The 25,416-nt window shown below is 38.0% G+C and overlaps 1 long non-coding RNA gene and 1 pseudogene across 2 annotated transcripts in view; one reads left to right on the plus strand and one right to left on the minus strand.

Annotated features, from left to right (window-relative positions):
- Positions 1-25,416, minus strand: part of LOC308487480 — a 133,525-nt gene that overhangs the window by 21,581 nt on the left and 86,528 nt on the right. The window contains exon 2 of the long non-coding RNA XR_013991704.1: positions 7,153-7,301. This is a non-coding gene — a long non-coding RNA (uncharacterized lncRNA). The remainder of the gene's footprint in view (positions 1-7,152; positions 7,302-25,416) is intronic.
- Positions 5,373-5,747, plus strand: LOC308487219 (dynein light chain 1, cytoplasmic-like; annotated as a pseudogene). The gene has a single exon. The product of its transcript is annotated as a dynein light chain 1, cytoplasmic-like (transcript).

Below are 25,416 nucleotides of genomic sequence, written 5' to 3' on the forward strand. Positions count from 1 at the left end.
GTGTACATTTCCTTTGTATACAAGACGAATGGGCAATGCTATTAAGCCAAAACTTCTCTTACATATGAAATTCAGTTTTGTAGGAAAACAGAAAAAAAGCTTCTCTTTTCTTTGTATGCGAGAGATAATTTCTTTAGTTTCCTTGGAAAGGGGCTCTAAAAAAAAAAAATCTGGATTTCTGCTCAGTGCGTACATGTAGTACTGATTAATGTTAATGGGATTCACATATTTAAAAAGAGTTCACTCGACCTCACGGTTATAAACATCATTCAGAAAGTTTGTGATTGGAATTTATTGGTATACATTTAATCCAGGTCAATTTTAACTCCTAAACTTTTATGTTTAAATGAATAGAATTATCTCCATTAAATCATATTTGACATTGATTATACCTATGTAAAGAGAAAAATTATAGTAGTGTTACATTTGCAATTTATGAGCAAAAACCAATCATTGCCAATTGAATCCTTTTCTTAGTTTCATGGAAAAATCCTGTTTTGTAGTTTTAAATTCCTGAAAAAAAATATGTTATTATTTGAAGATTCCAATTTTGGCTTTATTTTTCTAAACATGTCCATTATGAAACTGAGCAAATAGAACACATAAGATAATGAAATCTTGCTTATATAGTACAATGGTTTTCTAAAACATAGCTCAAACATGAAATAAATCTAGTTTTTAACCAGGGAAATTATTATCTACTTCAGATGTACCATATTAATTAGATTATGCTCAAATCCTAGTAGTTTGCATAATTGTATTTAATTTGCCAGAAGATCAAATTAGGGCATTGGACCTCTACTAAGAGGAAATGCTGTTTAGTGAGCAAAGTATATCACACTCCAAAGAAACTAAAATGCATTTGTAATTTTAGAAATAGTAAACTATAGTCTTTTCTTTAGAGGCCCAATGAATAAAACTCTCCGGCACTCTCCACAAAATGCACCTGGTTAAATATTTGTAATCATGCAATATGGTTAAACATTAGTTTAAAAGCTTGTTTATTTCATCCCCTTCCAGATTAGTGTCAATACCTTACATACAATTTCTGGTCATTCAGCTAACCTATCATTAAAATGTAAAACTTCAGATACTGAACTTTCATCCACTACTTCTTTCTTATGTCGACCTTAAACAAATAGCCAGATATTTCTTCAGCAAAATAGGTTTATTCAAGAAAACAGAGAATTGCAATTCAGGACACGCAGTTTAACATCAAACCACATGCAAGTCAAGAGATCGAAGGAGAAAAACTTTCTTTTATAGGGAAAGAAGGGGTTCATAGGGGCTGTTCTAAACAAAGAGTCCATTGGAGGAAACTGGGAATTTGAAGTATGGTAGCTTTTCATTGGCTGAATTGTAACTTTCTTTCATTGGCTGAGCAGTTGTTGGGCAAGGAGAAGATCCTACTTTCTTTCTGTTGGAGTAATAGAGTAGAAAAAGATCTTCCTGTTGGAGATGCAAAGTAGTCTCTTCCTATTTGGAGTAATTGACAATGAGTGGTAGGGTGTGAGAGCTCCCCCTACAGGCCCTCCCAAGTCCAATTTAAATATGGTTTCCAATTACTAATCTTCACACTTATACTTCCTTCCCCTGGGATTAATATGTTTTCTCTATATTAAATAATTTTTTTTTATTTCTCATCTCCACCCCTTAGAAATAGTGTACTCTATAACAAACTTGGTGTTTTGTTTTGTTTTTAAAGCTACTCAGGAGAACTTATTTATAATGGAGAAAAGATCACTAAAATTGTGTAAGAAGTAAAAAATTTGCTGTACAGGACTCTCAAGATGTTTTGATAAAACAACATTCTTTGATAAAACAACATTATTGGATGTTACTTTACTCTTGGACAAAAAGTGCCCGAGCAAACTCTGTGGTATTTGGTATTCAGTGACTTTGGCCTACCCTGAGCTACTGGGTATTCTACCAGCCACCCTGAAAATCATGCTTCTTATAAAAAGCCAGGTCTACCTTGGAATTCTGGATTATAACGACTTTGGCCTAATTCCGGGTTACTTATTGGCTAGTGTAACCCATCTAAAGCAGTGATATAGTCAAACATAGATTATCACTAGAATCATTCAAGGCATCTTTGAAAAAATACAGATTTTCAGAGAACCAATCCACATTTATTGAATTGGAGTCCGAGAAGTAGGGTTGAAATAGAGGTAGGGTGAGGCAGTAGATGGGAATCAGAATTTTAAAAAAAGCCCCAGATGATTTTTTGAAAAACAGCTTTATTATGATATAATTTGCATACTATACAATTCATCCATTTAAAGAATACACTTCAATGATTTTTAGCATATTCATAGATATGTACAGCCATTATCAGTGTCAACATTAGACCATTTTTATCATCTCAAAAAAAAACCCCATACTATTTAACTACTATCCTGTCACCTGCCCCTTCAGTTCTGAGATACCATTTCTGATTCTATAGATTTCCCTATTCTGGATTTTCATAAGAATGGAATCACAAATATGTGATCTTTTATGACTGGCTTCTTTTCCTTAACATGTTTTTCAAGATCCATCCAAGTTGTAGCATGTGTTAGCACTTCATTACTTTTTATGTCCAAATATTCCATTGTATATGGGTATACCACACTTTGTTTACCCATTGGTGTGTTGATAGACATTTTGGTCCCCAGAGATTTAATCATTGGCCATATTTGGTAGCCACTACCAATAGAAGGGAACCAAGTGTTGACCTCAGTGCAGTTCCAAGCTCTCCTCACAAAGCAGCCCACGATCCTACACTGCAAGAGAGGAAGAAAAGCATGGTGGGAAAGGCAGGGCTTGGGATGGAATTCTGGCTCTGTATTTTTTAGTAATATGACCTGGATAGTATCTTTAATTCTCTCTACCTCCATTTTATTATTTTTAAAATAGGAATAATGATATTTACTTCATGGACTTGTTGCAAGGATACATGACAAAATCAGAGTAAAGTGCCTAAAATTGCCTGCCACACAGGTATTTTACACATGACAGATATCATTATTATTATTATTATTATTATTATTATTATTGAAATAAACCAAAGCAACCATTTATATACAAAGTTACAAAAGTTGGATACATTATTTCAATCTAGAATATAAGTTATTATAAATTAAATAAGCCTCTCCAGGTTATAAAAAAGTAAAAGGATAGTTCCGGTCAAGATGGCAAAATAGGTAAACACTGTGCTTACCTTCTCTAATGACCACATCAAAATTACAACTAAACTACAAAACAACCATCATCAAGAATCACCTGAAATCTTGCTGAAGCAAAGCCTTACGACTAAGGGTATACAGAAGATACCACCTCAAGAGAGACACAGAGACACAGGACGAGCTGGTTCCACACCCACATGTGATGATTAAAAATCAGGAGATATATCTTGACTGTGGAGGTTGCCCCTGGAGAAGCAAGGGGTCCCAGCCCCACACCAGGCTCCCCAGTCCAGGGTTCTAGTGACAGGGAGAGAAGTCTCCATAATTTCTGGTTGTAAAAACCAGTGGAGGTTGTGTCTGAGTGAGATGGAGGGTCGCTACCCTCCCAGGCACTCCTCTTACCACATACAGACTTACTCACTGATGGAAAAACTGGCTCTGAGCTCCAGCACTGAAGCAGTAGCTGGAGAGGCAACAGGGACAAACAGGAGGGGAACTGAATTGTCTGGCTTCAGGATGAGAGCTGGAGGAGCAGCTTTCTCCCAGACAGAGGAGTTGGAAGAAGCCACTGATTTTCTGTCAAGCCCTCCTCTTTCCCAGTGTGTGGACAAAGGGGCCTCCATATTTCAGTTTCCATCCAGCTAGCTGACACCATTCTTGTTTGCCACACCCTGGTGATTCTGAGAAAACCTTTCCACCCAATTTTCAGGAACACCCAAGCTGCTTCCAGTGCTTTTTTTCTATAAGCCACCTGCCTTGGCTCATGCTACAGACTTTCCTAGTGTCTCTCAAAGGTTCACAGACCCCAGTAAAGCAGTATCTGGCTTGAGTGTGCCCTGTACCTCTGGCTGAGCAACCCTAAGCCTGGCACCAGAGGCAGCTGGCCTTGGTTGGTGGCATGGCCTCTTAAGGCACTTCCAAGCACTATGCAGGCAGTGGCCATTGGTGTATTTCTTTGTGGCTCTTGCCCAGTGGCCCTGGGTGAAGCACAGGCTGTGGCTGAATTTGACCTGCAGCAGGTCCCCTCCCAGGTGGCCCTGGGCTGGTGCCTGCAGTGGCCAGCAGTGGTGCCTGCAGTGGCTTCAAAACGAACTGGAGTATCACCCAGCTGCCTCCAAAGATGACATACACAAGGGGCAGATTGGATAGGTACCAATCTGCTGAGACCTGCTGAGACAGATCCTGCTCTGTAGGGTCAACCCCTGCATCACAACTCCTCTACTGTAGTAACAGCTATTTCTCACAAACAATGAGCAAAGGGTCAATCCCTCCCATTGACATGCAAATAGCAACCAAGGCTCGACTACAACAGGAGGACACACGCAACCCACACAAGGGTCACACATGGAGTGCACAGCTCAGGTGATACAGAAGACTGTGACACTAAGTCCCACAGCACACTTACTACACAAGACCACTCTACTAAGACCAGACGCACAGCAGCCCTACCTAACACATAAAAACAAACACAGAGAGGCAGCCAAAATGGGGAGACAAAGAAACATGTCCCACATAACAGAACAGAACAGAGCTCCAGAAAAAAAAAACTAAACAAAATGAAGACAAGCAATCTACCAGATGCAGAATTCCAAACACTTGTTATAAGAATGTTCAATGATCTCAGAGAAAACTTCAACAAAGAGATAGGAAGCACAAAAATGAGATAGAAAACAAACAAAAAAGAACCAGTCAGGAATAAATAATACAATAACAAAAATGAAGAGTACATTACAGGGAATTGACAGTAGATTAGATGAAGCACAGGATTGAATCAGTGATTTAGAAGATCAGGTAGCAGACAACATCCAATCAGAACAGCAAAAAGAAAAAAGAATCCAAAAATATGAGGATACTATAAGGGGTCTCTGGGACAATGTCAAGCATACCAACATGCATAATATAGGGGTACCAGAAAGAGAAGAGAGAGTGCAAGGAATTGAAAACCTACTTGAAGAAATAATGACATAAAATTTTCCTAACCTGATGAAGGAAAGAGATATACAAGCCCCGAAAGCACACAGAGTCACAAACAAGATGAATCCAAAAAGGCCTACACCAAGAGACATCATAATTAAAATGCCAAAGGTTAAAGACAAAGAGAGAATCTTAAAAGCAGCAAGAGGGCTTCCCCCGCCAGGTCTGAGCCTCACCTTCCCCTCCCCCAGGAGACCATTGCAGTCGGCCAACCCTTGCTCCACTGTAACCATGTGCAACAGAAAGCTGGTGATCAAAAATGCCCATATGTCCAAGGAGGTACAATAGGACTCAGTGGAGTGCTACTCAGGCGTTGGAGAAATATAACATAAAGAAGGACATTGCGGCCCATATTAAGGAGTTTGACAAGAAGTACAACCCCATCTGGCACTGCATCGTGGGGAGGAACTTTGGTAGTCATGTGACACATGAAACAAAACATTTCATCTACTTCTACCTGGACCAAGTGCCATTCTTCTGTTCAAATCTGGTGAGAAGCATGGACTTTGCTACACACCCACTGATCCATCCAAAAACAAGGACTGCAGCCTAAATTCCAAATTCCACAGGCTGAAATCTTCAGCTTTGCCTAAAGGAACACCTTGATCTTGAACCTTTGTGTTTTGTACAGGGCTTTCTCTGTACTCATTTGTTGTGGATATAAAACAATTAGCAAAACAAAACAAACAAACAAACAAAAAACAGCATGAGAAAAGCAGTTCATTACCTACCAGGGGTTCCCGTAAGACTGTCAGCTGATTTCTCAACAGAAACTTTGCAGGCCAGAAGGGATTGGCAGGAAATATTCAAAGTAATGAAAAGCAAGGACCTACAACCAAGATTACTCTACCCAACAATGCTATCATTTACAATTGGAGGACAGATAAAGAGCTTCTCACACATGAGAAAGCTAAAGGAATTCATCACTACCAAACCAGTATTACAAGGACTGTTGGAAGAACTTCTTAAAGATGAAAAACATTTAAAAATATGAATAATAAAGTGGCAATAACTACATACCTATCAACAATTACTTTCAATGTAAATAGATTAAATGCTCCAATCAAAAGATATGGGGGCCGAATGGCTAAGAAAACAAGACCCTTACATATGTTGCTTACAGGAGACTCACTTCAGATTGAAAGACATACACAGACCAAAAGTAAAGGGATTGCAAAAGATATTCCATGAAAATGGAAACAAACAAACAAATAAAAAAGCAGGGGTAGCAATACTTATACTGGACAAAATGGACTTTAAAACAAAGACTATAACAAGAGACAAAGAAGGACCAAGTAATCCCACTTCTGGATATTTTTCTGAACAAACCCAAAATGCTACTTTGAGGGGATGTGTGCATTCATATTTTCAAAGCAGCATTGTCTACAATGGCTAAGATGTGGAGGAAGCTTGGGTGTCCATCAATAGATGAATGGATAAAGAGGAGGTGGTACATATATACAATGGAATATTGCTTGGCTATTGAAGGAAATGGATCCTTGCCATCTGCAGTGCATGGATGGACCTAGAGTATATTGTGTTGAGTGTAGTACGTCAGACAGCAAAAGACAGAGCAATGTGATTTCACTTATATGTGGAATCTAAAGAAAAAATAAACAAACAAACAAAACAGAAACAATCTCATAGATACAGAGAAAATTCTGATGCTTGCCAGATGGGAGTAGGATAGGGCTGAGTTGAAAAGGTGAAGGGATTAAGAAGTACAAATTGGTTGTTACACAGTCATGGGGATGTAGGGTATAGCATAAGGAATATAGTCAATAATGTAATAATTGTATGGTATCAGATGGGTACTAGATCTATCGGGGTGATAGATGGGAAGGGGGTTGGGGGCAATGTAAAAAGGGGGGAAGAGTAAGAAATACAAATTAGTAGTTATAAAATAATAATGGGGGTGTAAAGTAAAGCATAGGGAATATAATCAATAATATGATAATAACTATGTACGAGTCTGATAATTACGTTCTTGAACTTGCCATCACATACTTACATTGGCAGCACTGAAGAGCTCGGTAAGGTTTCATAACTTTGGTACATCAGTGTCTCACAGCTGTGTTCATGTCGATCTGTGGCAGTGTCTTGCTGAGTAGCATTCATTATTGTTGCGTGTTTTTGTGTGCCATCACGAGAATGTCTGAGCTTGAATTAAAGCAACGAACAAACATTAAATTTCTTGTTCAACTTGGCAAGAGTGGAAGTGAAATCAGGGACATGTTAGTCTAAGTTTATGGGGATAATGCCATGAAGAAAACAGCAGTGTAAATGGATTAAACGTTTTTCTGAAGGGAGAGAATGTGTCACTGATGAAGAGGTCAGGGAGGCCAGTAACAAGCAGAACTGATGTAAACATTGCAAAAATTTATTGACTTGTGCATCAAAATCATCAGCTGACTGTGAGAAGCATAGCAGACGAAGTAAATATCAATAAAGAAACAGGAAGATCTTAAATGAAAATCTTGACATGAGAAAGGTGTGTACAAAAACAGTCCCGAAGGAGCTCACCAATGAACAAAAGTAAAGGAGAGTTGAAATTTGCCAAGACCTTTTGGAGAGGCAAGACAATATTTTGGGCCATGTTATCACTGGTGATGATACATGGGTGTACCAATATGACCCTGACAAAGCATCAAAGTGCACAATGGAAGTCAACCATTTCTCTCCAGCCAAAAAGTTCTGTCAGTCTAAATCAAGAGTTAAAATGATGTTACTAACCTTTTTTGATATCAGAGGGATTATTCATTATGAATTTGTACCAACTGGACAAACAGTTAACCAAGTTTACTATTTGGAAGTGCTGAAAAGGCTGCTTTTGTCTAACTTGAAAAAGTTAGACAAAAATTATCTGAACTTTTAGCCAACAATTCATGGCTCTTGCATCACGACAAAGTACTAGCTCCCATGCCACTGTTTGCAAGGGAGTTTTTAGCTAGTAAACAAATAACTGTATTGGAACACCCTCCCTACTCACCTGATCTGGTCCCCAATTACTTCTTTCTTTATCCAAAAATAAAGGACATATTGAAAGGAAGACATTTTGATGACATTCAGGACATCATGGGTAATACGATGACAGCTCTGATGACTATTTCAAAAAACAAATTCCAAAATTGCTTTGAAAGGTGGACTAGGCACTGACATCTGTGCATAGCTTCCCAAGGAGAATACTTTGAAGGTAACCATAGTGATATTCAGCAATGAGGTATGGAACACTTTTTCTAGGATGAGTTTGTGAATGTAATTGTCAGACCTTGCCAGGTGGGTACTAGTCAGAGGGATCAATTTGTAAATTATATAAATTTTTAAGCACTCATTCATACACCTGAAATTAATATAAAATAATATTGAATATCCAAAAAAATTCCAAAAAACAATTGAACCAAAGGAAAAAAACAGAGGAAAAATAAAAAGAAAGTAAAAGGACAGACTGGGAAGCATAATTCCTTCACTTTTTTGGACTAAAGTCAACGTAATAAATAAAAGTCCACTTTTTCATTCAGAAAAAAAAGTTGCTTCTGATTAAAAGTACTAATCATATTTTCCTTGTTTCATTGCATTTTCAATGCCTACATATACTCTGAGAATCTTCTGAAAGTTCTACCCATATGTATGTGTATGTTTATGTGCACACACACACACACACACACACACGTGTGCACAAACAAATTTGCTGTGTTTATAATTATAGTTAATAATTAACTATGTCATCAACAAGACAAATAATAACAAATGTTGGAGAGGCTGTGGAGAAAATGGAACCCTTATACACTTTTGGTGGGAATGCAGATTGGTGTAGCTGCTGTGGAAGGCAGTGTGGAGGTTCCTCAAAAAGTTAAGAATAGAATTACCATATAACCCAGAAATCCCTCTCCTGGGTATCTACCAAAAAAATCTGAAAACATTTATCTGTAAAGATATATATATGCTCCAATGTTCACTGCAGCTTTATTTATGGTGGCCAAGACATGGAACCAATCAGTGTCCTTCGATGGATGACTAGATAAAAAAGTTGTGGTATATATACACAATGGAATACTATTCTGCCATAAGAAAAGATGAAATAGTACTATTTGTGACAACATGGATGGATCTTGAGATTATTATGCTGAGTGAAATAAGTCAGACAGAAAAAGCAGATAAACATATGATTTCACTGATTTGTGGTATATAAATACTGAAAACAACCAAAAAACAAGACAAAAAAATAAAGAAACAAAAACTCATAGGCACAGACAACAGTTTAGTGGTTACCAGAGGGTAAGAGAGGAGGGGTGTGTGTGGTAGATGAGGGTAAAGGGGATCAAATATATGGTGATGAAAGGAGAACTGACTCTGGGTGGTGAACACACAATGGGATTTATAGATGCTGTAATACAGAATTGTACACCTGAAATCAATGTAACTTCACTAACAATTGTCACCCCAATAAACTTTAATTTAAAAAATAAATAATTAACTGTGTGCCAAGCAATGTATTTAAATCCTTACTTATGCAAAGCAATGATTTTTATGTTCATGAATATACCTAATGCTTCGAACAATCTTATATGGTCAGCTAAGGAAATTGAAGCATAGCATAGTCAAGGACCTTGATCTGGATCATATAGCAAGTGACTAGCAGGGCCCAGTGCCACCTGTATAGTTATTCTTCCATTTGTATGTCTTAAACCACTAACTCTGTGATTAATTTTTTATAGCAGCCACAGAAAAACTAACATTTCACATTATTAAATTTTGGAATAAAAATGATTCCAGTGGACTATGGAAAACACAAAAATGCAATTTAAAATGACTTATTTTAAATTAAATATTAATCTCTTGTTGCTACTAAGTGTGACTCTACTTCATTTTAATTAGATTATGGGAGTATGGGGAGCTTTTAGCAGTCATGAATTAGGTTCTTCTTGTTTCACAGAAGACACTCATAGAACGCAAGCCTGTGCTTTTTCTCTGACTGTTAGGTTAACTAAAGTAACCAAATAAATATCCAAGTGTTTGAGAAACAGGACATAAGTAAAAGAATTAATTAGGACAGGGATTATTGTTTTGCTATAGCAACATGCATTGTCTTGAGCAACAACACTAACAAGTTGATGACTTTGTTCAAATGGTGACATAAGTAGGAACATCCAAGACATATGAGGGGACTGTACAAAGGGAGAAAAATCAAAATTTTTAAATATATATGTGATGAAATTGATTTTAAAAGCAATGCTTGGGAACTTCAGAGGATTGTAATTTTTCACTTCAAAGCTTGCCATTTCTCACTGATCTTCCTCATTACTATCCTATACACCTGTAGACTAGACCTTATACAATGAACTCTAAGATCCTATCCACATCTGGCTAATATGGTGTAACAAATATGATTTTAACTCAATGGACTATCATTCCAAGATTACGCTTAGATTTTCTTCTATACAGGATTTTCTTTCTTTTTTTAAAAAGATTTTATTGGGGAAGGGGAACAGGACTTCACTGGGAACAGAGTGTACTTCCAGGACTTTTCCAAGTCAAGTTGTTGTCCTTTCAATCTTAGTTGTGGAGGGCGCAGCTCAACTCCAGGTCCAGTTGTCGTTGTTAGTTGCAGGGGCCGCAGCCCACCATCCCTTGTGGGAGTCGAGGAACCTAATCGGCAACTTTGTGGTTGAGAGCCCACACTGAGCCATCCGGGCGCTCAGCAGCAGCTCAACTCAAGTTTGCTTGTTCGATTCCTTGACTCCCTCAAGGGATGGTGGGCTCCACCCCCTGCAACTAAGATTGTATACAGGATTTTCTTCAAATAACATTTGTTGCAACAAAATTTGAACAATAATATTCATTCAGTTCCATAATAGCTAGTATCTGATACAATTCCCTTGTTTAATACAGTTGACCTTCAATATAGAATTGTCCGTTTTTACATAAATAGTCTATCATGAATTAAATCTCTGCTTAAGCATATTATCTGGTCGTAGTCCCCATTATAATTTGTCTGTGTATGTTCCCACAGGACTGCTGTGCCCAGCTTTCCTTTGCTTGTTCTCAGATGAAAATGAATAGTGCAGAACTGTGGACAAATTGTATAATTGGATAAAGTCCTATTCTCTGCCTCCAGGCTGTTCTGTCCCCTTCTAACTCTCCTCCTCCATCAAAACAGGAAAGAGTTTGATATCATCATTTATAGCTAAAACTGATTCAGATATTTCTATTTTTAAGCTTCTTATCTTTAATTGTGGAATGAAAGGATTTATCAACAAAGTGATTTTTTTTTTCTTTTAGGCAAAATAGACTTTAGTGGAAGGGTAAATGCTGGATTAGATGCTAACCCTGAAGGCAAAGCAATTTTAGTTATATGAGAGTGATATGTGTGCTGGGGGAAAGGGAAGCTGTGGTGAGAGAGGTTTATGCAGAGAACAATGATCAGAAAGAACACCAGGGTATGTAAGAATCCCTCTTTATTCCATGTCTTCTCTCAAGCCTAATGTCTCTCCTTTCATTCTTTGGCTCAAGAGTCTCAAATTTATGAGCTCTGGAGTCCATTCATCGTGATCCCCTCCCTTCACTGTAGTTTTCATAAAATTATTCAAAGTATAATGGGTAAGAGCATTGACTTTAGAGCAGGATTTGAATCTTGGCTCCTCCACTAATAGGCTGTGTGACCGTGAGTGAGTTATTTAACTTTGCTATGTTTGGGCTTATTTATACGCCAAATGAGGAAAATCATAATACATGTAAATTTCATAGGAAAATGGCCCTTAGCAAGAAGTCAAAAAATATTAACCATTTTTGGTATTATTCAAATCTAGCTAAGTTAATCTTTTCTTGCTCTTCTAGATTCCTAAAGTGCTTTTAATAACTCTAGTAGAAAACTTAACAGAATACGCCTAATAGTTCTACTCATATTTATTTAGGCCCGGGATCCCTAAAAAACAGAGCCTGGGGCATGGATTACATTATTAAGCTTTGTATGGGAGGTACAATTGCAGGACAGTGACAGTGAGGGAAAAGGAAGAGTGTGGGAAGGATAAGAAATAACCAGTTTACCCTGCTGGTCACCGTTTCATAATAAGCCGTGAAAAGACTGAGACCATCACTTGCAAGGCTGACCTGTTCAGCCTCACTGAGAAATTATGCCTGAAACTGGATGCGAGAAGAGAGAATTGCTCTGTTTGACTTCCTCTGGTCTCCATTGGTTCAGATTGACCCCACAGGAAGTTAATTCTCCTGTTCTTCTGGATATAATATCTAATCTGGAAGCCATATCTCATGCCCTGGGTTGAGGTGTTTCATCTGAGCCCATAAGTGTCAGAAGCACCCACAGATTCTGGGCTGGTTACCTGGCTATATAGTGATAACCGAAGTGGAGGGTTAGTATTCTTAGACAAGCAATTAGTTCACTTCAGGCAGTGGAACCCATGTGAGGCATAGAGTAGATTCTATCATAGAAGCTTCTGAGGAGTATCTGATGGCCTGGAATGCAGGGAGGCAAGGCCAATGGGATCGAGGCGGTATATAAGCTATGCTTTATGTTTTTTCTATTTTAAAAAGATTATAAATTCTTTTAGAATAAGACTATGTGATTTCATCTTTGAGTCCTCTAAACTATAATGCTACATTCTTTACCTTAGGTGAGTTTGACCTCAAAGTGTGATTTCAAAATAGCTAGCAGGGAACGTCAAGAAGTAGGTAGAATTGAGCAGGACTGGGAAACCACTCAGCAGTTCAAACTGGAGTTAACAAAAGAGCATGTCAAACTGCAGTTTGATACAAGACAGAGCTAAGGGCCTAATTTGCCTGGGATATGGCAACAATGGAGATATTAAAAATCAGGCGGTAGAACATCCTGGCTTCATTGGAAGTGAAGCGAGTGGTATGTAGCACCGCAGCCAGCAGCTGATAGGAGACAAGATCCAGTTCCCAGGAATAGAGCACAGGGTGTTAAAGATCCAGCCAGTTGGATTGGGGTTCAAAATATGGTTTCAGTTTCAGGCAGTGAACTAGAACCAAAAATTGGGAAACAAAAGCAAAAGCCTTCATTGCTGGACTGTACGAACATGGCAGGGATATTGCAAATGGATGAAACTATTAGTAGCATTTATATTAATAATAGCAATAATTGGTAGTCAATATTTATTAGGTATGCTATTTTTCTAAATTATGTTACTTAATTTTCCCAATAACTCTCTTAGATAGATACTTTTATTATTTCCATTTTCCAGATGAGGAAATCAAGAGTCAGGAAAGTTAAACAACTTGCCCAGAGTCACACCACTACTGAATAAAGGTACTGGGATCTAACTCCTGAGGGGTCTGGTCCAGAGCATACACCTTCAGCCACCATTGAAAGTATTAAGTGAAATAAGGCTGACAGAGTTCATGGCAGTTCGAGTCATATAGTAAGTACTCTGTGAATGTTATCAATCATCATTGTTATTATTAGTAGTATTATAACAGACACAGTACTATTACCTGTGGCAGTAGTAATCACAGTAAAGGCAGCAGTAGGTATACGGAACTTGGGGTCAGACCTATTGCCTGTCTTGGTACATAGGTGAGGACAGATGAGACGGGAACTGGTCTAGGGCATAGGGCTGAGCGTCAGATGTAAGGAAGAAGACCAGATACAGGGATATATAACGAGAACCTTCCCTTTTAACAAATCTAATTGCAAGGTAACATAGAATAGGAGTTAAAAGCTTGGACTTTAGAATTACAAAGGCCTATATTCTGTTATTTATTAGCAATGAGACCTTGGGGAAGTTACTCAACAGATGTGAGCTTCAAATAATTCACATCTGTACCTAGCAGAGTGTCCAGCATAGAGTAATTATTCAATACATGCTTGTAGAATTAACTCGCTGCTTCATTTCCAAACATTTCCACTCTAAAAGAAATAATAAAAATATACATATAGTTGTTATTTAAACTTCTAAATACCAAGCAAATTCATTCCCCTGAGTGTAGCTACTTTGTCAACTGATATAATTTGTCACCCATACCCATCTAACATTTTAGTAGCCTCCTAAGCTGTGCTCAAAAACTGTAGTACAACTGAGAAAAATGTGTGACACTATTTCTGTCATCCTGATTCTATGTTGCTACAGCAGGTATTCCTGTAGCATTCATTTATCTGAAGTTATTTTGATTTGACAAGGAGGAAAAAAATTTGAAGACACTGACTATTTTTCCCCCAAAAGCAGGTCACTTTTAAAAACAATAGTTTTCATTTTAACTATGGTGCAATTATTCTTGAAAATAAATATATATTAGAAGGAACAGATCATCTCTTTCATTGGTACCTTTTCATTATAAATTTGAATTCTATTTCCTGAGACTCAAAGGAAATAATGCTTTAATTCATAAGAGAGAGAGAAGGAGGTGGGGTAAAGAAAGAGAGAGTGAGAGAGAGAGAAAGCGGGGAGAGAGAGAGAGAGAGAGAGAGAGAGAGAGAGAGAGAGAGAGAGAGAGAAGAACATTACTGCCACCTCTTGCTGACTTCTCTAGAACTGAGAAAATGTTGAGGAAATCTGGCACTTGCTTGCCAGAAGTTCACACAGACAGTCTGACTTTTGTTTTTACTTCCATGACCTTTCAGGGCTCTCAGTGCAGTCAAACCAACTTTGCATGTATACTGACACTATGGAAACCACACAGATAAGCAGTTTTGGGTTCGCACGCTGTATTTGCTTTGGCACTTAACAATGATACACATATTTTCCTGTTAGAGCTCCCAAAGGCTTTGTTCTGATCCTGAGTTGCTTTTCTCTTTTATTTAGCTTTTGGATTGCTTCACAATTACTCCAAAAATGCATGTATTTTTAAAACTTTTTTTTATTTTTAGCCTAAGTATAGTTCTATTTTGTTTTCTAGTGCATTGTATTGTTTGCTTTAACAGAAGTAGGAAGGGTCCTGTTCAAGCTGGAAACACTCTACTGCTGAGCTTCTGGAGGGGTACAAATAGAGGAGTGAGGAAGGACTCTGCAGTCCCTAGAGGAACAGACATGGCAGTGGGGTCACTCTCACGTTTATAAATGTTCTCTGTTTCTTTTTCCCCAGGAGTTTCAAAGTGCTCTTCTTCACCTCTGACTGTCTTTTAGAACCAATTCCTTGTATCCTTCTAACAAGAGACCTTGCTTCAGGTAGTTCACACCTCCCCTTGTATCACGGAGGACAAACTAAATGCTTCTAGAACTCTAAAAAAAGACTTCTCAAGAATGAAAGTTTTGAAAAAGATGATAAATATAATAATTTTTAAATTGTGTTTGCTATGGACTGAATGTTTGTGTTCCACACCCCCACCAATTCCACATGTTGAAGCCTAAATCCCCAATGCAATCATATTTTGAGGTGGGGCTTTTGGGAGGTAATGAGGTCATGAGAGAGTAGCCCTCATGAATGGGATCAGTGCCCTCCTAAGAGACAGGAGAGGGATGATCTTTCTCTCAGCAATGTGAGGCTACAGCAAAAGAGCAGCTATCTATAACCCAGAAAGCAGGACCTCACCAGACACCAAATCTGCTGTCACCTTAACTTTGGATATCTCAGCCTCCAGCACTAAATGTTTCTTGTTTTGAGAAATAAATGTTTCTTGTTTTAGCCACCCAGTCTATGGTATTTTGTTATAGCAGCCTGAGCTAAATAAGACAGTGGTAAAATATGTAGAACAAAATTTATCGGTTAACCATTTTTAATTGTACAGTTCAATAGCATTAAGTATATCCACATTATTGCACAACCAACACTATCCATCAACATTATCCATCTCGAGAACTTTTTCATCATTCCAAATTGAAACTCTGTGCCCATTAAATAAGAACTCCATGTTATTCCTTCTTCTTAGCCCCTGGCAATCACCATTCTACTTTCTGTCTCTATGAATTGGACTATTTTAGATACCACATATAAGTGGAATCACACTTGTCCTTTTGTGCTGGCTTATTTCACTTAGCATAATGTCTTCAAAGTTCATCTATGTTGTAGCATGTATCAGAATTTCATTTACTCTTAAAGCTGAATGATATTCCATTGTGTGTGTAGTATATGTACACACAATACATTTGTGTATACCTTTATCTGTCAATGAATATTTAGGTTGTTTCCACCTTTTGGCTATTGTGAGTAATGCTACTAGGAACATGGGTATGCAAATATCTGTTATAGTTTCTGCTTTGAATTCTTTTGGATATCTACCTAGAAATGGAAATGCTGGGTCATATGGTAATGCTATATTTAACTTTTAGAAGAATTGCCATAATGTTTTCTGCAGTGGTGACACCATTTTACATTCCTACCAATAGTGCACAATTTCTAATTTATAATTTCTCTTCATTCTTGTCAAAACTTGTTATTTCCTGGTTCTGTTTTGTTTTTTTGATAATAGCCATTCTAGTGGGGATGAAGTGGTACCTCATTGTTACATTCTAAATTTAACAAAATAAAGTTTCTGGCCTAAATTTCTAGATGTTCTTACAAAAGATTTGGAATTCATCACTGACAGTTTTATAGCAAAAAAAAATATTTTATAGGATTCTTAATATGGCGCTGTCTCACTTGAGTGAGTGGACAGTTAAAGAACTATTAGCTAAATTACTAAAGAACTAGGCAGGATAGATAAGGGAAATAGGCTCAAAGAGCTATTTTTAGAAAAATGCACAGGATTTCATGCCTAATTGGGAAAATAGAATCTTTTCTATGTTTCTAATATGGACAATTGACAGATGGTAGTACTATTTACCAAGGTATGGAAAACAGGGTGAGAGGGACTGTTCTGGGGAAAGGGAATTATAACAAAATATGCTGTACATCCAAATAGACATGTTCAGTATGCAACTGAGCCCAGCAAACAGGAGAAAGCTGAGGAAAGGGGAGAGATATTGGAGTTATCAGCTAATGATGATGCCATTGCCCTGAAGACCTCATCAACTTTAGGCGGAGAAGGGACCACAAAGAACGTATCAGCAAGCTGCACCAGTAGCTGAATATGGGCAGATGGAAAGAAAGAAGGAATGGTTATAAAATTCGAAGAAATGATTTCATGGAAACCAGGCAAAGAAAGATGTTGGCCAACAGTGTCAAAGCTGCAGGTTGGATAAATCAGTAATGAAAACTGCCTACTGGATTTGGCATCTAAGTGTGTCAGGTAATACGAGGTCTGACAATTAAGTTTGCAAACTTGTTGCAATGATGTTGCTAACCTTTTTTGATATCAGAGGGATTATTCATTATGAATTTGTACCAACTGGACAAACAGTTAACCAAGTTTACTATTTGGAAGTGCTGAAAAGGCTGCATGAAAAAGTTAGACGACCCGAACTTTTTGCCAACAATTCATGGCTCTTGCATTACGCCAAGCACCAGCTCACATGGCACTATCTATGAGGGAGTTTTTAGCCAGTAAATAAATAACTGTATTGGAACACCCTTCCTACTCACCTAATCTGGCCCCCAATTACTTCTTTCTTTACCTGAAGATAAAGGAAATATGGAAAGGAAGACATTTTGATGATATTCAGGACATCAAAGATAATACAACAACAGTTCTGATGGCCATTCCAGAAAGAGTTCCAAAATTGCTTTGAAAGGTGGACTAGGCGCTGGCATTGGTGTGTAGCTTCGCAAGGGGAGTACTTCAAAGGTGACTGTAGTGATATTCAGCAACCAGGTATTGAGTGCTTTTTCCAGGATGAATTCGTGAACTTAGTTGTTTGAGCTCATATTCATAGAGTAAGTTCAATAGAGAAGTAGGGGCCAGTACCCATAGGGGTTTGGAAGAAAATGGAAAAAGCAAATAGAACAATCTTTCAAGACACCTGGGAGTGAATAAAAGGATAAATTCTGAGTCATGGCTAGAGATATGCAATTTTTAGTTGTTTTTTTTTTTATAGCTGAGAAAGACTTGAGCCTATTTATGGGCTAAAAAGGAGCTAAAGGAGAGGAAAAGGCTAAAGGCACAGAAAAGAAAAAAGACAGCTGATGGACCCAGGTCCTGGAGGCAGTAAGAGGCAATGAGATCCAGATTACAGGTGGCTGGATTAGGAGCATCAGTGTTTGAAACCTCTTTGCTTGAAACAGGGAAAAGAGACTAGGTTACAGCATATGCAGACATGCTCATATAAGTGGGGGGAAGGGCAGGAAGTTAAGAGCATTCATGCTTGATATAGCTTTTGTGAAATAGGAAGTAAAGTCATCTACTAAGAAACAGTGATATTTTAGAAAATCAATACGGTAGAGGAGTGCAGGTAATGTTGAATGAGATAGGAGATAAAAGTAAAAAAAGGAAACTACCATAATAGTCTACGGGTGAGATTATATGGGACTTAAGTGGAGTGGTAGCGATGGAGTTGGAAAAGAATGAGGGACATAATCCCCACCCCATATTCTTCTGAGAGCTAGAAGCATTACTTTATTCAGATAAACAAATCCCAACTGGCAATGCCCAGGCCATGGGAATTGCCACATGACACTTATATTTTAAAACATCTAGAGTAGATCAAAGCATCCTTGGAGCAACAAGACTCTCTAAAGACACGTTATTAGATTACAGAGATGAAGTTCAATATTAACTTGCCCTACCTATTTCAGTCTTTGAGCTTAGTGTCTTCACATACACACCAACATGAACACAAAAAAATATTCTGATGTGTGATATATACAAAGAGAGTAGAATAATTGATTTGGGAGGAACTGATTAGTGAAGGCACAAAGAATCCTGACCAAAGACCATGTAAACCAGAGAAGAGGACCACAATTAGGTAAAATTTACCCTTTTTATTGTGGTAAAATATACATAACATAAAAGTCACCATTTTAACTATTTTTAAGTGTATAATTCAGTGGCATTAAGTATATTCACAGTATTGTGTAACCATCACCATTATTCATCTCCAGTACTTTTCATCATCCCAAATTGAAACATTATACCCATTAAACAATAACTTTCTATTACCAACTTCCCCAGCTCCTAGTAATCACTATTCTAATTTCTATCTCCATGAGTTTGACTATTCTAGGTATTTTAGATGAGTGGAATCATATAATATTTAACCTTTTGTGTCTGGTTTATTTCACTTAGCATAATGTCTTTAAGATTCATCCACGTTGTACCACGTGTCAGAATTTTATTCCTCTTTAAGGCTGAATAATATTCTTGTGTGTGTGTGTGTGTGTGTGTGTGTGTGTGTGTTTGTGCGTGTGTGATATACCACATTTTGTGTATCCATTTATCTATCAAAGGACATTTAGATCATTTCTACCTTTTGGCTATTGTGGCTAATGTTGCCATAAACATGGGTATACAAATAATCTGTTTCAGTCCCTGCTTTCAATTATTCTGGATATATACATAGAATTGGAATTGTTAGATCATATGATAATTCTATATTTAATTTTTGGAGGAACCAGCATACTGTTTTCGACAACAGTTGTACCATTTTGCATTCCCACCAGCAAAGCACAGCATTCCAATTTCTCCACATCCTCACCAACACTTGTTATTTTATGGTTGTTTTAATAATAGCTGTCATAAAGAGTGTGAAGTGGTATCTCATTATGGTTTTGATTTGTGTTTCCCTAATGATTACTGATGTTGAGCATTTCTTCATGTGCTATCTTCTTTGGGGAAATATCTATTCAAATCCTTTGACCATTAAAAAATTGGCTTGTTTGTCTTCTTGTTGTTGAGTTGTGGGAGTTTATATATTCAGGATATGAATCCCTTGCCAGATATGTGATTTACAAATATTTTTTCCTCATTCTGTGCATTACTTTTTCACTGTCTTGATAGTGTCCTTTGACACACAAAAATTATGAAGAGTTCCCTTTTAACTCCAGTTGATACAAAGTGTTATACTAAAAAAATAAGTTTTCTGAATTGAATTTGAAATAAAACTTCTAGTCACCATATATTTATTGAATATCATTACCATATTGAATTTTAAAATTTGCACTGAAAAGACACTAAAATTTTTTTAAATTTTTCATAAATATAGAGCAATAAATTTGTTAATTCATTCTTTCATTCATGCATTGAACAAATATTTATTGAGCCCACACTTTGCCAGGTCTTCCTTCACATAAGCCATTGGCAGAAGACAGTGAAGGAACCACCCTAATCTCCTCCTTATTAGGACAGTTTATCTTCAGTCAACATGACCTAAATTATCTTTTCCAGACTACTGAAGCCTCCAGGCTCTGGCTTCCTGGATCTTCTTTTTCTGACAATGATAACATGAGAGGCTGAAAAGAACCATGGCCAAAAATCAAAAGAACTGAATTTGTTTTCATTATGATAACCCCTGTATAGGAACTTTTGCTGTTGCCCCTTCTTTCTAGAAATACTGACACTCAACTCGCACTGAAAATAATATAGTGAAAAATGGCCTATGTTTTTCACTCATGTCTCACTTAACTAATGATAATCTGTTTTATCCTATACAGGTTCACCACACTGGGCATGAACCTTGCTCCTTATTGCCAGATCAAAAAACTCACATAAAAATCTGGGTCTCCAGCTTCTCTTGGAAAAGTAGATCTGGTAACCCTATGCCTATGTTCTCACATGTGAAGAAATGGCAGGAGCCATTTTGTAGACAAAATGGGTATTCACTAGTCTCCTCTACTTCCTATTTCCCATTTATGAGTATATTTAAACTGGAGGTCAATTTGTCCATTCATTTATCCACTCTAGGGAACTTATTGTATTAAGCATTAGGGATTATTAAACATTGTTATTGGACAATTTGCCCCAGGGTTTTTGGAAAAAGGACAAAGCAGTAAACAGACCTGGCTGACTCTGGTCAGGAAAACAACTGGCTATAAATTCAACCTTCCTTAACAGAGTGACAAGCATTTCAAACTGAACTATTAGGCTCTGTCTGGTTGATCACTGATCTTTAAGTTGGGTAGGAATTCTCATTTGGAATAGGCTTCCCAGATAAGTGGATATGTAGGTCTAGTTCACAGAGGGTGGAGGGCTGGCAAGTAAAGATATTAGGGCTCTAAACAAACAGGAATTGGTGGTGGTGGTGGTGGTGGTGGTGGTGGTGGTGGTAATACATTCACGGGGCAGTCTGAAACACCACTGGTTTATTCCTTTGGTAGAGATTAAGCCAAGGAATTGAGCAGGGCTGAGTCTGAAAACTGAAGGCCCTCAGTTCTTATACCTAAGCAAGGTAAGTGACAGGCATAACTGATATAGTAGACTTGCATATGAACTTCTAGGTGTCAGAGAGGAAAGAGTTCCCTCTTACCTGGGGGAGTCAAGAGATTTTTCAGAGGTAACATTTTAACCAGATCTTCAAGGATTAAGTCAGAGTTTCACAGATGGAGATAAGGCTAGAGGAACAGTCATCCAACAAATTTGTATGAAACACCAACTAAGATCAATTTGCTGGTTATAGAAAGACGAATAAATTAGGGACCTTGTTTAGATTATGCAAGTAACATCATCTAATGGGGAGAACAAAACATGAAAATCATTAGAATAAATTGAAATTAGTGCAATAATGTATTAACATAATGTAAAGTGGCAACATAGCAAAAGCAATGAAATCTTCTAGAAGGAGTAAGTGGATATTCATAGAAGAGTGAGGCTTAAGTTGGGTGTTGATGGATATGGAAGAGTTCAGCAGTCAGATTGTGAGGGTGTTCCAAATTAAAGATAGCATAGATAGTGCATCAAACCTTGAAAGTGCATTTCAGAGAGTTGCAAATAATTCACAATTGCTGAAGCATAAGGTAATTAGGAAACAATGGAGACAAAGATTCAGAAAGATGGGGGCTGAAGACTCTTGGCAGATTGGAAGAATGCCAAGTAGTCTTCTATGGTTGAAATGTAAGGTGAATGGGAAAGAATTGTTATTGCTGAGGCTGCAAAAATACTATAGAACAGATTGTTGGGCAATATATTTATGGAATTGTGGTTTTTAACCTGTTTAGAGTGTATAGTCCCCTTTAAAAGTAGGTCATTTCTTTTTTTTTTTTTTTTTCCGGTCAAGATGGCAGAGTTAGGTAAACACTGTGCTCACCTCGTCTCACGACCACATCAAAATTAAAACTAAACTACAGAACAACCATCATTGAGAATCGCCTGAAGCCTAGCTGAATAGAAGTCCTATAACTAAGGATATACAGAAGAAGCCATGTCAAGACTGGCAGGAGGGGTGAAAATGCAGAATGGGCTGGACCCTATACCCAAACTGGTTGTTAAATATCAGGAGGGATATCTCAGCTTCAGAGGTAACTCTGAGGAGTGTGGGGTCCTAGTCCCACACCAGGCTCCCCAGCCCAGGGTTCCAGGGCCAGGGAGACAAGTCCCCACAACTTCTGGCTATAAAAAACAGCAGAGATTGTGGCTGAGTGAGATAGAGGGTGGCTGGAATCCCAGGCATTCTTCTTAAAGGGTCAGTGCACAAGCTTACTCACTGACGCCCTCTCTCACTTGGAGCTCCAGAGCTGGAGAAGCAGCTGAAAATGTGCCAGGGACATATGGAAGGAACAGAATTATCTGTCTTCAGGGAAAGGACTGGAACTTTCTCCCAGACAAAAGCGCTGGTAGGAGCCATTGTTTCTTTGTTGAGCCCTCCCCACTACCAACATGCAAACTTAGGCAGGTGCCATGTCTGAGTCTCCATAAACCTAGCTAACACCATTTGTTCACCCCACCTCAGTGATTCCCTGAGACCCTGCCGCACCCAACTTACAGGCCCACTCAAGCTGCTTCCAGTGTCTTTTCCAAACTAACAGCCTGTCTTGGTTTATGTTGAAGACTTTCCTAAAATCTCTCAAAGGTTCACAAAATCCAAACAAGCAGCATCTGGCCTCTGCATTCCCATCCTCTTACAGAGCAGCCCAAGCCAGGCACTAGTGGCAACTAGCCTCAGTACATGGCTTGGTCCCTTAAGGCACTTCCAAGCTCAGTGCAGGTGAAAGGCATCTGTGGATTCCTTTGTGAGTCACACCATGTGGCCCTGGGCATGGCACAGGAGGAGGATAAACTTGGCCTGAGGCAGGGCATGTCCCAGGAGGCCCTGGGGCCAGCATGCAGTTTCAGATCATGCGGGAGCACCCCCAGGCCACCTCCACAGATGACACACCCAAAGGGCAAACTGGGCAGGCACCAGAGCTCTGCTAAAGTGAATCTTGATCTGTAGGGTCAACCCCTGCACAACAGTTCCTCCACTGTAGTCACAGCCAGTCCTCACAACCAATCAGCCTGTGAGTCAATCCGTCCCATTGATGTGCAAACCAAGGCTCAGTTACAACAAAAAAGCACACAAGGGACACAACTGGAGCACCCGGCTCAGGTAACCAGGGAGACTGTGCCTCTGGACCCCACAGCACACCTACTACATAAGGCAACTCTACCAAGACTGGGAGACATAGCAGCTCCCTAATACATAGAAACAAACATAGGGAGGCAGCTAAAATGGGGAGACAAAGAAATATATCCCAAATGAAAGAACAGAACAAAGCTCCAGATAAACAATTAAACAAAATGGATAGAAGCAATCTACCAGACACAGAGTTTAAAACACTCTGATCTCAGGGAGAACATTTACAAAGAGAAAGGCAACATAAAAATGGAGATTTGAAAAAAATCATTGACAAATTAAGAATACAATAACTGAAATGAAGAATATATTAGAGAGAATCAACAGTACATTAGATGAAGCAGGGGATCAAATCAGTGATTTAGAAGATAAGGTAGCAGAAAATACCCAATCATAACAGCAAAAATAAAAAAGAATCCCCCAAATGAGGAGAGTTTAAGGGGCCTCTGGGACAACATCAAGTGTACGAACATTCACATCATAGGTGTACCAGAAGGACAAGAGAGAGACCAAGGAATTGAAAACCTATTTGAAGAAATAATGACAGAAAACTCCGTATCCTAGCAAAAGAAACAAACATATGAGCCCAGGAAGCACAGAGAGTCCCAAACGAGGTAAATCCAAACAGGTCCAAGACACATTATAATAAAATGCCAAAGGTTAAAGACAGAGAATCTTAAAAACAGCAAGAGGAAAGCAGTCAGTTATGTACAAGGGAGCCCCCATAAAACTGTCAGGTGATTTCTCAACAGAAACTTTTCTGTTGGGATTGGCATGAAATATTAGTGATGAAAAGCAATGACCTACAACCAAGATTACTCTACCTAGCAAAGTTACCATTTAAAATTGAAGTAGAGATAAAGAGCTTCCCAGACAGGAAAAAGCTAAAGAGTTTATCACACCAAACCAGTATACAAGAAATATTAAAAGGACTTCTTTAAGAAGTAGAAGAAAAAAGGATAAAAAATATGGATAATAAAATTGCACTAATTACAACATCGTAAATGGAGTAAATGCTCCAAACAAAAGACAAAGCGTGGCTGAATGGATAAGAAAACAAAAGCCTTACATATGCTGCCTACAAGAGACTCACTTCAGATTGAAAGACACACACAGACTGAACGTAAAGGGATGGAAAAGATATTAAAAAAAAAAAAAAAGCTGGGTAGCAATACTTACATTAGACAAAATAGACTTCAAAACAAAAGTATAACAAGAGACACAGAAGGACCAGTAACCCCACTTCTGGGTATTTATCTAAAGAAAACCAGAACACGATTTCAAAGGGACACGTGCATCCATATATTCATTGCAGCATTATTTTCAGTAGCCAAAATATGGAGGCAACCTGAGTGTCCATCAAGAGATGAACTGATAAAGAAGAGGTGGTATATATATATATATATATATATATATATATATATATATATATATATATATATATATACCACCATATATATACATATATACACAATGGAATATTACTCAGACGTAAGGAAGAATGAAAAATTGCCATCTGTAACAACATGGATGGGCCTAGAAGGCATTGTGCTGAGTGGAGTAAGTCAGACAGAGAAAAACAAATGCTATATGATTTCACCTACATGTGGAATCTAAAGAACAAAATGAACAAACAAACAATCTCATAGACACAAAGAACATTTTAATAGTTGCCGGTTGGAAAGGGGGTTTATGGGGCTAGGTGAAAAAATGGAAGGACTAAGAAGTACAAATTGCTCATTGCAAAATACTCATGGGGATGTAAAGTACAGCATAAGGAATATAGTCAATAATATGGTAATAAGTATGTATGGTGTCAGATGGGTACTAGATTTATCGGGGTGTTCACTTCGTAAGTTCTATAAATGTCTAATCACTATGCTGTACACCTGAAACTAATATTATATTGTATGTCAACTGTAATTGAAAAATAAAAATAAAATAAA

The sequence above is a fragment of the Rhinolophus hipposideros genome, assembly GCF_964194185.1.
Source record: "Rhinolophus hipposideros genome assembly, chromosome: 19".
NCBI classification, from domain to species: Eukaryota; Metazoa; Chordata; class Mammalia; order Chiroptera; family Rhinolophidae; genus Rhinolophus; species Rhinolophus hipposideros.